We start from the raw sequence: 14,260 nt of genomic DNA on the forward strand, positions 1-14,260 counted from the left end.
GTAGAAATCCTAAAATTTTTATAATATGATGATTAAAGCCTTATTAAGAATACAAAAGAGTTCACCCATTTTGCATGCACTCGTTTGTGTATATTTGCTTCTGTGAAATTTTAACACAATTGTTGACTTGTGCAACAACCACAACAGACAAGATAAGGAATAGTTCCATCAAAAGAATCAGTAGTATCACATCAATTTGATTGCTATAGTTATATAGTAAGCCTCTCCATCGGGTGGACTGATTCTTCCAATTTGCTCTTTTTTTTCAAAATGGTTTTGATTATTCTGTCCTGTGTGCTACTGTATAAATATTGGTAAAAGCTTTGCAGATATTGTATATCTGCAAAAGGTGGGGGGGCGGGGGTGTCTCACAGATATTTTAAGAGGATCTGGATTAAACCTATAGACCAATTAGGAGACAGTTGTCATCTTGTCTAAGCTATTTTATTTTTAAGCAAAATTTATTTACTAAAAAACTATACCCTTAAAACAAAAGAGCACATTTTAAACAGGTTATATAAAGAATAAACTTTAAATTACATTCTAAAACCTGTTAATAGACTTCTAGAATCCCACACAGATATTTTGAAAATCACATTGATGGTTAAAAGGGAGGGGGGTGGGATTTGAATCTCAGATCTTGCTGGCATTTAGAGAGGTATCATAGTGGATGACTTATGTAGATGCAATAATACATGTTTTTCTTGAATATTATGGCACAAGGATGAGAATCTTTCTTTAAATTGACAAAAGTAGAATGTCTTACACTGGCATATGAAAATTTTTAAATGTTTCAATTAGAAGTGTAAAGTTCCATTTGCAGTTTTCTCAACCTAAACCTTTAGCCAATTTCCTTGAAGCTTTTCTTTCACAGATTCTTACAGCCACATCACAGTGGCAAAGAATCTGTGTTGGTTCTTCTGAGTTGGATAGTTAACCTAGAGTTGCTGCCTCTTTATCTGATTCGTCTGTGCCATCAACTTCTGTAACCAGAGATAATTAGTGACTGCTTCCTCCTTCACTCCTCAATTCTCAGCTTTTTTCAAATCTTAAGTCTCTAACTCATCTGGTTTATTGAAGGAAATTGGCATTTTATTGTTAATTTTTACATGCAGCTTTCCTCACAAATGTATTTATTGTGGTGTGTTATTGGTCTTTCCATATCATAAACAAAATGTTTACAGTACAACATGCAAACTGTATATTTTATTGTATACAAAACAAATTTAATGACCACATTGATTTTTTGATGGTCAGAAAGCAAACTTTTAAGCATTTTTACATCTAAGGATGATATTTTGTAGCTTATAAGTAAGCATTTTATTGTGCTTGGTAATGATTTAGGAATTGTTGGGGGTTTTGATTTAGGTGTAATGCATTATGATTTTTTCCCACTTAAAGTGATGAGGACAAGGTTATTATTCCCTTAAATATGTTCATATAGAATGTTAGGTTTTTAGAATCACATCATTCACCTTGAGTGGAAGATTGCTGTATTCTGAAATGATGTTTTGCAACAAAGAACTTGAAAAAATACTACAAACAGCTTGTAAAGTATAGAGCTGAGCTTATAAGTAAACAAGGTTTTCAAACATGACAGGACCTTTCATCCATGGTTTTAAGGTAAAATTGATGCTATTTTGGCCCTTAGAGGGTGATGTCTTTTGTTTCCTTTGGCAACACCCTTGATTTCAAGTCTTAGGGTCAATGACTGCAGTGAAGAAGGAAAAGAACTTAGCTTCATGTAGCAGAGAATGCTTATTGCCTATTTAATATACTTTCCTCATTAATCTAACTACTGAACACATCAAATACATCTGAATAAATCTAACTTTATTTCAGTGGCGGTATGCATGGCTAAAGATTAAATTTCCAGTCATTCTCGTACAAAGAAATAATGATGGAAACATAGATTCTATCCAGTGATATACAAGTGTAGGTGTTGGGTGGTAAACTATGAAACCTCCTTACAGGAGACCGCTGTTGGAGTGTGTCTCTCTCTTTCTTTTCCATCTTTCTCCCAGGAACAGGGAACAACGGGATGCATCACTCATTTATAATTAGGCAGTTTTAGAGATAAATGTTTTATTTTCAACTGGCAGAGCATAAATAGATAAGGAAATTGGGTTTATAACAACTGTTGAATTATCATGCCTACCTTAGACTAACTAACTTCATTTTTTTTTTAACCTGAGAGAAATTAAACTATTTTTTTGGTATAATGCTAGCAAAGTAATGCTCAAAATTCTCCAACCCAGGATTCAACAGTACATGAATCAAGAACTTCCAGAGGTTCAAACTGAATTTAGAAAAGGCAGAGGAACCAGAGATCAAATTTCCAACATCTGCTGGATCATAAAAAAAGCAATAGAATTCCAGAAAAAAAACTACTTCTGCTTTATTGACTATACTAAAGCTTTTGACTGTGTGGATCATAACAAACAGTAGAAAATTTTTAAAGATATGGGAATACCAACCACCTTACATGCCTTCTGAGAAAGCTTTTTGCAGGTCAAGATTGCTTGGAGAAACATCAATAACTTCAGACATGCAGATGATACCACCCTTATGGCAGAAAGCAAAGAGGAACTAAAGAGCCTTTTGATGAAAATGAAAGAGGAGAGTGAAAAGGCTGGCTTAAAATTCAATATTCAAAAAACGAAGATCATGGCATCTGGTCCCATCACTTCATGGCAAATAGACAGGGAAACAGGGGAAACAGTGACAGACTTAATTTTGGGGGGCTCCAAAATCATTACACATAGTGACAACAGCCACAAAAGTAATAAACGCTGGCTCCTTGGAAGAAACACTGACAAACTTAGACAGCATATTAAAAAGCTGAGACGTTACTATGCCCACAGAGGTTCATCTAGTCAAAGCTATGGTTTTTCCAGTGGTAATGTACGGATGTGAGAGTTGGAACCATAAAGAAAGCTAAGCGCCAAAGAATTGATGCTTTGGTCTGTGGTATTGGAGAAGACTGTTGAGAGTCCCTCGGACTGCAAGGAGATCAAACAAGTCAATCCTAAAGGAAACCTGTCCTGAATATTCATTAGAAGGACTGATATTGAAGCTGAAGCTCCAATACTATGGTCACCTGATGTGAAGAACCAACTCATTGGAAAAGACCTTGATTCTGGGAAAGATTGAGGGCAGGAGGAGAAGGGGATGACAGAAGACGAGATGGTTGGATGGCATCACTGACTCAATGAACATGAGTTTGAGAAAGCTTTAGGAGATGATGATGGACAGGGAAGCCTGGTGTGCTGAAGTCCATAGGGTCACAAAGAGTCGAACAAGACTGAGTGACTGAACAGCAACAACAACAATTTTGGTTTTATATTCAGTTCAGTTCAGTTGCTCAGTCATGTCGGACTCTTTGTGACCCCATGAATTGCAGCACGCCAGGCCTCCCTGTCCATTACCAACTCCCGGAGTTCACTCAAACTCACGTCCATCGAGTTGGTGATGCCATCCAGCCATCTCAACATATCCCTAAAGTTAGTCTTAATGATACAAATATAGGATTCCTGAATGAACCCAGGACTCTCAAATCTAGATAAAGGTCTACAGTAATAGAATTGCTCTTTCACATAACAGAATAAATGAATGAAAGAATGAAACAGATGTATTTCTCAGATTAAGATCTAGATGAGGACCCATGAGAACCCATGAGCATTGGAAAGCACAGGCCTTCTTTCACTTGGATACACTGTAATCTTGCTGGTTCTGGGAAACCCTAGGCTGGGAAAATACCTAATGGTCCTTCATACAAACTAATACACAAACAGGGCAAGATTCATGAAAGAAATCATTGATAATCTGGACAATTAAAATTAGAACCTTCTGTACTATTAAAGAATCTCTTTAAGAGATTGAGAAGACAAGCCACATATGGGGGTAAAATATTTGCAAAAGACCATCTGATAAAAAACTGTCATCCAAAATATTCAAAGAATACTTAAAATGCAACAATGATTCATGTTGATGTATGGCAAAACCAATACAATATTGTAAAGTAATTAGCATCCAATTAAAATAAATAAATTTAATTAAAAAATAAAATAAATACAAATCAAAAAAAAAAGAATATACAACTCAATTATTAGGTTGGCCAAAAAGATCATTCAGATTTTTCCATAAGATGTTACAAAGGCCTTAACAGACCCCACAACAAAGATATGTAGATGGCAAATAAGCACATGAAAATATATACTTTATCACTTATCAAGCAAATGCAAATGAAGCAACCATGACACTCTGCCACATACCTATGCGAATGGCTAAAATCTGGAATATTACACCACCAAATGCTATGGAGGATATCATGCAAAAGGAACTCTGATTTATTACTAGTAGGAATATAAAAGGGTAAAACCACTTTGGAAGACAGTTTGTCAACCTCTTAAATATTAAACATTCTCCTACCATACTATCTAGTAATCGCATTCCTTGGTATTTACTCAAAGGAATTGAAAAGTCATGTTCACACAAAACCTGCACACAGATAGTATTAGCAGATTTTTTCTTAATTGCCAATACTTGGAAGCAACCAAGATGTTCTTCAATAGGTGAAGAACAAGCTGTAGTACATCCAGACAATGGAATATGATTCTGTACTAGAAGGAAATTGATCTATCATTCACAATATGACAGAGAAATCTTAAATGCCTATTACTAAGTGAAAAAAAAAACCATTCTGAAAAAGCTACATATCATATGATCCCATACGACCTACTAGCAAAGGCAAAAACTATGGAGGCAGTGGAAAGATCAGTGATTGTCAGGGATTGTGGGGAACAGAGGAAAGATGAAACCCAGAAGATTTTTAGGCCAGTGAAAATTGATATGTATCATTATACTTTTGTCCACATCAATAGCATATACATGGGCTTCCCTGGGGGCTCAGACAGTAACAAACAATCCTCCTGCAATGTGGGAAACCTGGATTGATCCCTGGTTTGGGAAGATATTCTGGAGAAGGGAAAGGCTACCTACTCCAGTATTCTTGCCTGGAGAATTTCATGGACAGAGGAGCCAGGTAGGCTACAGTCCATGGAGTTGCAGAGTCAGACACGACTGAGCGACTTCCACGTCACTTCATAGAATATGCAACACCAAGATTGAGTCAGAGTGGAAATTATGGCCTTTGGGTGGTTTTCTGTGTCAATATAGGTCCATCACTAGTAAATATCTGGTGAAAGATGTTGATAATCAAGGTACCACTTTGGTGGAGGATGTTGACGGTGAGGGAGGCTATGCGTTTGTGGGGACAGGAGTTACATGAGAAACCTCTGTACCTGCCTCCCAATTTTACTGTGAAACTAAAACTGCTCTAAAAAGAGGCTTAATAAAAAAATAAAATAAAATAGTAGATATCAAAAATCTTCACCAGAGTACTTAATGTTAAAAAGATCAATGAGGGAAATATTCCGCAAAGAAAGTTACTAACAATAGATAATGGTATTTTCAGAATAGAAAAACATTAGCATAGAGAAAATAGATCAGGTCCTAATAGTGAATAGTCCATTCATGTGGAAAATTTTAAAATCTTGAAGTTCTGTACATTTAGTACCACAGCTTCAACATAACTAGTGAAAGTCTATATTAGTTAAATTTCTCTAGATAAACAGAATCAGTAGGATATACACACATTCTTACAAAAATGTATTTCCTGTTGTTATTGAGGATGGGAAGGACCACATTCTGCCATCTGCAAGCTTGGAGTCAGTGATTTAATTCAGTTAGCTTCCCAAGGCCTGAGAACAAAGGGAGTTGATAGTATAAATCCTATTCTGACAGATTTTTATATAAATAGAGAAGATATTTGGATCTTCAAGAAACTGGATGATATTTACTCAAATTGTGGAGGGAAATCTCCTAAGTCTATCAATTTAAATGCTAATCTCATCAGGAAACATCCTCACAGATATACTCAGAAATACTATTTAGTCTGGGCATCCCATAGCCTGTCAGGTTGATACAAAAATTTAACCATTTCAATATTCATGCATATTTTTCCAACCAATCATAAAACATTTGTAAAAGGAAACATATATTGAGTCATAAATCAGATATCTATGAATTTCAAATAATTAGAATCACAATGAAAACATGTTAATGAAAAAGATATATATAGAAAAACCAACATATGACTTGAAATTGATGAACATAACTCAAAAAAGTTCAGCTCAATGAAAAAACCATAAGGAATTAAGAAACATTTTCAAGAGTGAAAATTAGATACAATAAAACACCAAAGAAATGTATGTATGCATTTATGTATAAATCTAAAAAAAAAATTCTTAAGCCATTTATGAAGTGAAGTGAAGAAAAAGTCACTCAATCATGTCCAACTCTTTGGAACCCCATGGACTATACTGTGCGTGGAATTCTCCAGACCAGAATACTGGAGTGGGTGGCCTTTCCCTTCTCAAGGGGATTTTCCCAACCCAGGAATCAAACCAGGGTCTCCTGCATTGCAGGTGGATTCTTTACCAACCGAGCTATCAGGGAAACCATTTATAGTGAACCTGATAAAATTCAATTGAAACACATTAAGCAGACAAAATTAAATGAGATCTACATAATGTTTACACAGAAAAAAGCAACAACTTAAACTAATGTGCTGTGTGCTTAGTCGTGTCCAACTCATGCGACCCCATAGACTGTAGCCCACCAGGTTCCTCCACCCATGAGATTCTCCAGGCAAGGATACTGGAGTGGGTTGCCATTTCCTTCTCCACAGGATCATCCCAACCCAGGAACCAAACCCAGGTCTCCTGCATTGCACGCAGACTCTTTGCCGACTAAGCCAATAGTCATCCCCAAATTTACCTATAGATTTAGTTTCAATCAAAGCCCAGAAATAAACCCATGCACCTATGGTCAATTAATCTGTGACAAAAGATGCAAGACTATACAATGTTGGAAGGACAGCTTCTTCAACAAATGGTGCTGAGAAAACTGGATAGCTACAGTTAAAAAAAATGAAATTAGATCAGTCTTAAACACCATACACAAAAATCAGCTCAAAATGAAATAAAGACCTAAATATGAGGCCAGACACTATAATTTTCCTTGAGGAAAACATAGGCAGAGCACTCTCTAACATAAATTGCAGCAATATAATTTTCAATCCATCTTCCAGAATAATGGAAATAAAAACAAAAATAAATGGATTGGACCTAATTAAACTCAAATGGTTTTGCACAGCAAAGAAAACAATAAACAAAATAAACAAAAGAGAACCCACAGATTGGGAGAAAATATTTGCAAATGATATGACTGACAAGGGCTTAGTCTCTGAAATTTACAAACAGTTCATGAGGCTTAATATTATCAAAACATGAAGTCGCTCAGTCGTGTCTGACTCTTAGCGACCTCATGGACTGCAGCCTACCAGTCTCCTCCGTCCATGGGATTTTCCAGGCGAGAGTACTGGAGTGGGGTGCCATTGCCTAAAAAAGTGGGCGGAAGACCTAAATAGACATTTCTTCAAAGAAGACGTACAGATGAACAAGAGGCACGTGGAAAGATACTCATCATCACTAATTACTAGAGAAATGCAAACTGAAAGTTCAAATGAGATACCATCTCACACCAGTCAAAATGCCTATCATCAAAAAATCTACAAATAATAAATGCTGGAGAGGGTGTGGAGAGAAGGGAACTCTCCTACAGTGTTGGTGGGAATATAAACTGGTGCAGCCACTATGGAAAACAGTATGGAGGTTCCTTAAAAAACTAAAAATAGAACTACCACATGACCCTACAATCCCAATATATACACTCTTGGGCATATATCTGGAGAAAACATAGTCTGAAAGGATACATGTACCCCAATGTTCATTGCAGCACTGTTTACAAAGCTAAAGTATGAAAGCAACCTAAATGTCCATCAACAGGGGAATGGATCAAGAAGTTGCAGCACATATATACAATGGAATATTATTCCACCATTAAAAAAATGAAATAATGTCATTTGCAGCAACATGGATGGATATAGAGACTGTCATAATGGTAAAGTAATTAAGACTGAAAAGGGGAAATATTGTGACATCCTGAGAGAGTCAGTTCCTAGGCAGGTTGATAAGGAGTCTAGGGGTCCCCAAAGAGAGAGGGGTCTGGAATTCTCAAGGAGGAAGAAAGGACAAACCTTTTTTTCCTTCTCTACATTCCTTAGGATTATATAACAATAATGTATCCTGCATGAGGACAGTCTCTGGATTAAACCTTCTGGCTAATTCTGTTATCTTAAAATGTAAATTATAGGAGTAGGTCTGGTGAGGTCTTTACAACCTCCAGACATTCTTTGGATTCATTGGAGAGTATATAACTTCATTGCTAACACTAGCAAGCGGGTACTCTTTCTGCCCCGTTTTGATGCCTATGTCAGAAGCTTTCTCTATCTCCTTTATACTTTAATAAAACTTTATTACACAAAAGCTCTGAGCAGTCAAGCCTTGTCTCTGTCCCCGGATTGAATTCTTCTCCTCCGGGGGCCAAGAATCCTGGTGTCTTCGCATGATTCAACAACAACCTTTCAATCCCATGTAGAATCTGAAAAGAAATAATACAAAGGAACTTATTTACGAAATAGAAACAGGCTCACAGACTTAGAGAATGAACTTATGGTTATTGGGGGTGAGGGTGGGGGAAAGAGATAGACAGGGAGTTTGGGATGGACATGTACACACTGCTATATATAAAATGGATAACCAACAAGGACCCACTGTATAGCACAGAGAACGCTGCTCAATGTTATATGGCAGCCTGGAGGGGAGGGGGATTTAAGGAAGAATGGATGCATGTCTATGTATGGCTGAGTCCCTTTGCTGCCCACCTGAAACTATCACAACATTGTTAATCAGTTATTAAGTTCAGTTCCATTGCTCAGTCCTGTCCGACTCTTTGCGACCCCGTGGACTGCAGCACACCAGGATTCCCTGTCTATCACCAACTCCCGGAGCTTGCTCAAACTCGTGTCCATTGAATTGGTGATGCCATCCAACCATCTCATCCTCTGTCGTCCCCTTCTCCTTCTGCCTTCAATCTTTCCCAGCATCAGGGTATTTTCCAAGGAGTCCGTTTTTTTGCAGCAGGTGGCCAAAGTATTCAGCTATAGTCCAATATTAAATAAAAAGTTTTTAAAAACTGCAAAAGAATTTTTTGAGTAACTTAGTGAGCTTGTTGCAAATTCATATGGAAAATAAATGTCTAGCCCAAGTCACTTCTGCAGAAGTGTAAGATGCGGACAATCAACTTAGCCAACTTTAAGTCAATAAAAATTGGTGGATATGATGACCCACATATATAAGGAAAATTGATATATGACAAGATTAAACTATATATTCTGGGAAAAGATTGGCTATTCAAATGTGGGCGAGGAGGAATATAGTTGAATTCCTATAAAAATTTTTAATGCATTTAGCATTTAAAAGTCAAAAGAAAAATTTAAAAGACATAGAAACAGACTATCTCTATGTATCTGGTTTAGGACATAATTTATTTAAAAGACACAAATAATTGTAACATAGGTAGAAATATTAGATAATTGACTATACTAAAATAAACCATTTTATTTTCACAAGGCATTCTAAGTAAAGAGATGCTCACATTGCTAGTGAATGATTAATTGCAAACAGGTAGGAAAGGATTTATACCCAAAATGTATAAATCCTACTAATGAGTCAAAAAAAAAAAAAGACAAAAAGAATTTAGATATTAGAAGCTAAGCTAAGTCGCTTCAGTCGTGTCCGACTCTGTGTGACCCCATAGACGGCAGCTCACCAGGCTCCCTAGTCGCTGGGATTCTCTAGGCAAGAACACTGGAGTGGGTTGCCATTTCCTTCTCCAATGCAGGAAAGTGAAAAGTGGAAGTGAAGTCGCTCAGTCATGTCCAACTCTTTGCGACCCCATGGACTGCAGCCTACCAGGCTCCTCCGTCCATGGGAGTTTCCAGGCAAGAGTACTGGAGTGGGGTGCCATTGCCTTCTCTGTAGATAATAGAAACTATCCAATTAATCTATGATAAGATATTTTACATTGTATGTTATCAGGAAAATGGAATTAAGACCATAATGAGAGACACTTTTATACTCTACTAGATTGGCAAAATTAAGAAGTCTTATAATTCCAAGTATGGTGTCAATCAATTCAAACCCCTGGACAATGTTAATGGAAATAAAAATTGATACAAACCCACTGGAAAACAACTTGGAACTATCTTGTATAATAGAGTTTATGCAAACCTCATTTGACTCAGATATTCTACTTCTAGGTATTTTGAGAAAGCCCATTTAAAAATAGTGTTTAAGTGTCATAATGAGAAATTCACGGTAGTGATAAGTTCCATGGATATGAAAAGGAAATGGTCAGAATGCAAGGAAACACAATCATTATCAGCTAGCTTCTAATGCTTAATTTCAGGGGTTAATCATTGTTGCCATTTCAAAATTATGATTCATAACATATTTATTTTGCATACACACACTCTTCTGTATAAATCAAATAATACATTTTAATAGCTCTAAGTGGTAATTAAAATAATTTATGATAAAAACAAATTGTATTTTAGTTTAAAGAACGAATTTTCTAAAAAATTACTATCTAGAAAAGAAAATGGTAAATTTCCACCATGAAAAAATTCAGTAGAATATTTTATAAATGATAATTCATGGTATCCAGCATGGAATACACCAGGGGTGCTAAAAATAATAATTGCTAATGATTACCTGAATTTTTCAGGATAATTTTTAATGCAGTCAATTATTTTATCACAAGCAGTTTTACTTAGTCATCAAATTTTTTTTGACGAATTGGGAGAAAATGAGTGCCTGGTAAGTCTTTGTTTAAGAGATAAAAATAGATTTTCCCTCAGTTTTCATGCAAATGAACCAAGCCTGTAGATTTTTTTTAATGTTTCTTTTTCCAGTGTAGCTTTTAAATGTTGAAACTCTTTAACAATAAAATCCACAAAACATAGTAAGTAGCTACATTATTCTAAGCATTTAGCTCTTCATGTCAAAAGATATACAATGAGATAAAACTTACTCAGGATAATTTTTTAAAATGCAACCTATATGAACTCATGTTATTATCATGTGGGTACCTATGAAGTCATAGTAATATGAAAACTTTCCTAAAATTGCTCCACCTTCAGAATCCAGGTTTTCAGTCACCTAACATTGCTGGCCTTGGTTGTTTCGGTAATTCTGAAGAAAAACGTGTCCTAATGGAGTCAATTCTCATTTCTAATCTTGTCTCCAACTTGACAAAGGCCCCTCACCTGTGCCTCTACTGTGACTACATTCCAGGAGAATGTAGACTCTTGTCTATCATACAGTCCAAAGTGACAAACGGATCTACTTGTAGTTTACAGTGAGAGAAAACTATAGGATGTCCCATGAAGCGCTGAGGAGAATGGTGTCTCCTCCACAATGGACCCAAATTACTGCAGAAATCCTAGTAGGGATGATAGTGGATGATAGAAGGTGAAGAGAAGTGGAATAATAACTCCTTGCGTCCTTGCATCTTACAAAATCCTTTGTAAACAAACAAACCCCCAGAAACACAATTATTGATATGGTTTACAAACAGGATTCACATCACTACATCTAAACAAACAGAACTTATTTTTGGTATTGTAATTGAGAATGTTTAGTTACATTATTATAAATTTAACTAAGCTAATTTTAATACATTAACATGGGTAAATTGTGGGTTTGTAAGTACTGCCACAAGTAAGATTACCATAAATACCTTCTTAAGAATGAAGAACCCAGGGTTCAAAACTTACGAAGGCACTCACTCTCAGGGATCAGACATGTGCCTGTGGGGCATCTGAGCCTGAGCGCCTCCTTGAATTAAAGCATGAGACTCTATGCCTTGTTGTCTCACCCAACTCCTGACTCTGACTGTCATAGTGGATATAGACAGTGAAGCTTTTTGCAAACCGGAATGAGATGGAAATTAGTAAAGGCAAAGTAGGGGCTTCCCTGGTAGCTCAACTGGTAAAAAATCCACCTGAAATGCAGGAGACCCCAGTTCGATACCTGGGTTGGGAAGATCCACTGGAGAAGGATAGGCTACCCACTCCAGTGTTCTTGGGCTTCCCTGGTGGCTTAGCTGGTAAAGAATCTGCCTGAAATGTGGGAGACCTGGGTTCAATCCCTGCATTGGGAAGATTCCATGGAGAAGGGAAAGGCCACCCACTCCAGTATTCTGGCTTGGAGAATTCCGTGGACTCTATCATCCATGGGGTCACAAAGAGTCAGACACGACTGAGTGACTTTCATATTATCTAGAATAATTATTTTAGGTTACCTACATACCAACACTCCAGTAAGACAAAAAAGGGGAAAAAAATGAAAATAGAGTTTATTTTTCAAATAGCTTCATTCATATAGACAGTGAATCTGAAGAAAAGTGGTCCCAAATTTCCTGTCCTCACCAGATACAATTTTTTATAGACATATGTTATTTGTTTTTCTTTCTTGTTAAATTTTAAATCAGTAAATTTTAGACTAGACAAAGAAGTCTTGTCTTTATATGTGAGACAATAGGTTTGTGTTAGAGGTTGCACACTCATGCATCATCATGTACTGGACAGTCACATAAATAGGCCCAGTGGGCTGGAGGGGTCTGTGGGACCACAAAAACCACGTTTAGTTTATGACGTTCAACCATTCATTTTTAAATACTGTGCTAGCAAAAATAGTCCTGACCACCTGGTATTTTGTCTTTTACATCTATCCTTTTAAAGCCTCTATAAATGTAGTATTAAATGTTTATGAAAGTGTTAGTCGTCAGTTGTGTCTGACTCTTTGCAACCCCATGGACTGTAGCCCACAAGTTCCTCTGCCCATGGAATTCTCCAGGCAAGAAAACTTTGGTGGGTTGTCATTCCATTCTCCAGGGGATCTTCCCAACCCAAGGATTGAATCTGGGTCTTCTGCACTGCAGGCAGATTCTTTACCACCTAAGTCACCAGGGAAGCCTCATGTTTACAATTTTCCTTAATTAATCCCCTCTTCTCCTACCTACAAACATCAACAAAGCAGTAACAACACAAACGGAAAAAAAAAAAAAAAAAAAAAACTTAACCTTGCATCAGAGAAACTGAAGTGATCCTCATAGGTGGACATTCTGTCCAGTAAGATGGCAGATATAAACGTGTTATTGAGAACTTAATGAGAGTCTCTCGGCCACACCCAGCCAATGAGGTAGCACTTTTTGCTTTCTAGTTTTGAAGGAACGTTAAAAACTGTCATAGGTATTGTGGGTATGAAGACACAAAGTCCAAAGGCAAATGCTGATGGGGTGCAACTGGGGTGTCATTAAGCACTGGAGCAGGAAGAAGGAAAAAGAGTGGCTAACTGAAAAGAGACGCTTGTAGAAACGAAAAAGGAGACCAAGGAGACCAACTTAGATGGCTTTCTAAATACTCATTCAGTGCATTTTTTTCCTGAGGACTAATATACCTCTTAAGTTTTACAGTCTTTTAATGTCTTTCCTTATTTCTGCAATAACTATTCTTTAATGAGAATAAATTGTCTAGAACAAGCATGTTGCAACACCTAACACTATTTTAACCAATAGGCCACGAAGAGATGGGACCAGATGCCATGATCTTTGTTTTTTGAATGTTGAGTTTTAAGCCAGCTTTTTCATGAAACTGAGTCTTGACATTCAAACTTACTTTACAGGAAGAGACAGGGTTGTTCCTGAAGGAGAACAGGTCCTGAATGTCCTGTCACTTACTGTTAGCATTCTCAATAGTGCCTTGAGATCCTGTGTAGATCTCTCTCCTGAGCGCTTCCATGGGATTCTCCAGGCAAGAATACTGGAGTGGATTGTTGTTCCCTTCTCCAGGGGATCTTCCCCACCCAGGGATTGAACCCAGATCTGCTGCATTGCAGGCAGATTCTTTACTGTCTGAACCAGCAGGGAAGCCCTGAATTGGGCAATGGTTTATTAATCCAGTTCTCAAAGTCTCTGAAATGTGGAATAGGATTACATCCACCCAAGTAATGGTATGCCCAGGTGGCTCAAGTGGTAAAAAAAAAAATCTGCCTGCCAATGCAGGAAAGGCAAGCAGGAGACATGGTTTCTATCTCTGGGTTGGGAAGATCCCCTGGAGAAGAGAATGGTAACCCACTTCAGTATTCTTGCCTGGGAAATCCCATGGACAGAGGTGTCTAGTGGACTACAGCCCATGGGGTCGCAAAGAGTTGGACATGACTTATGGACTGAG

At 37.2% G+C, this 14,260-nt stretch overlaps 1 long non-coding RNA gene across 1 annotated transcript; it reads right to left on the reverse strand.

Annotated features, from left to right (window-relative positions):
• Positions 1-8,428: 8,428 nt before the first annotated feature.
• Positions 8,429-13,848, reverse strand: LOC129644649 (uncharacterized). The gene is made up of 3 exons (XR_008710907.1): positions 13,768-13,848; positions 8,943-9,124; positions 8,429-8,565 (listed from the first exon to the last, which is right to left on the reverse strand). It is a non-coding gene; the product is annotated as an uncharacterized LOC129644649 (long non-coding RNA).
• Positions 13,849-14,260: the final 412 nt, after the last annotated feature.

Source organism: Bubalus kerabau, chromosome 2 (assembly GCF_029407905.1).
Source record: "Bubalus kerabau isolate K-KA32 ecotype Philippines breed swamp buffalo chromosome 2, PCC_UOA_SB_1v2, whole genome shotgun sequence".
In the NCBI taxonomy this organism is placed as follows: Eukaryota; Metazoa; Chordata; class Mammalia; order Artiodactyla; family Bovidae; genus Bubalus; species Bubalus kerabau.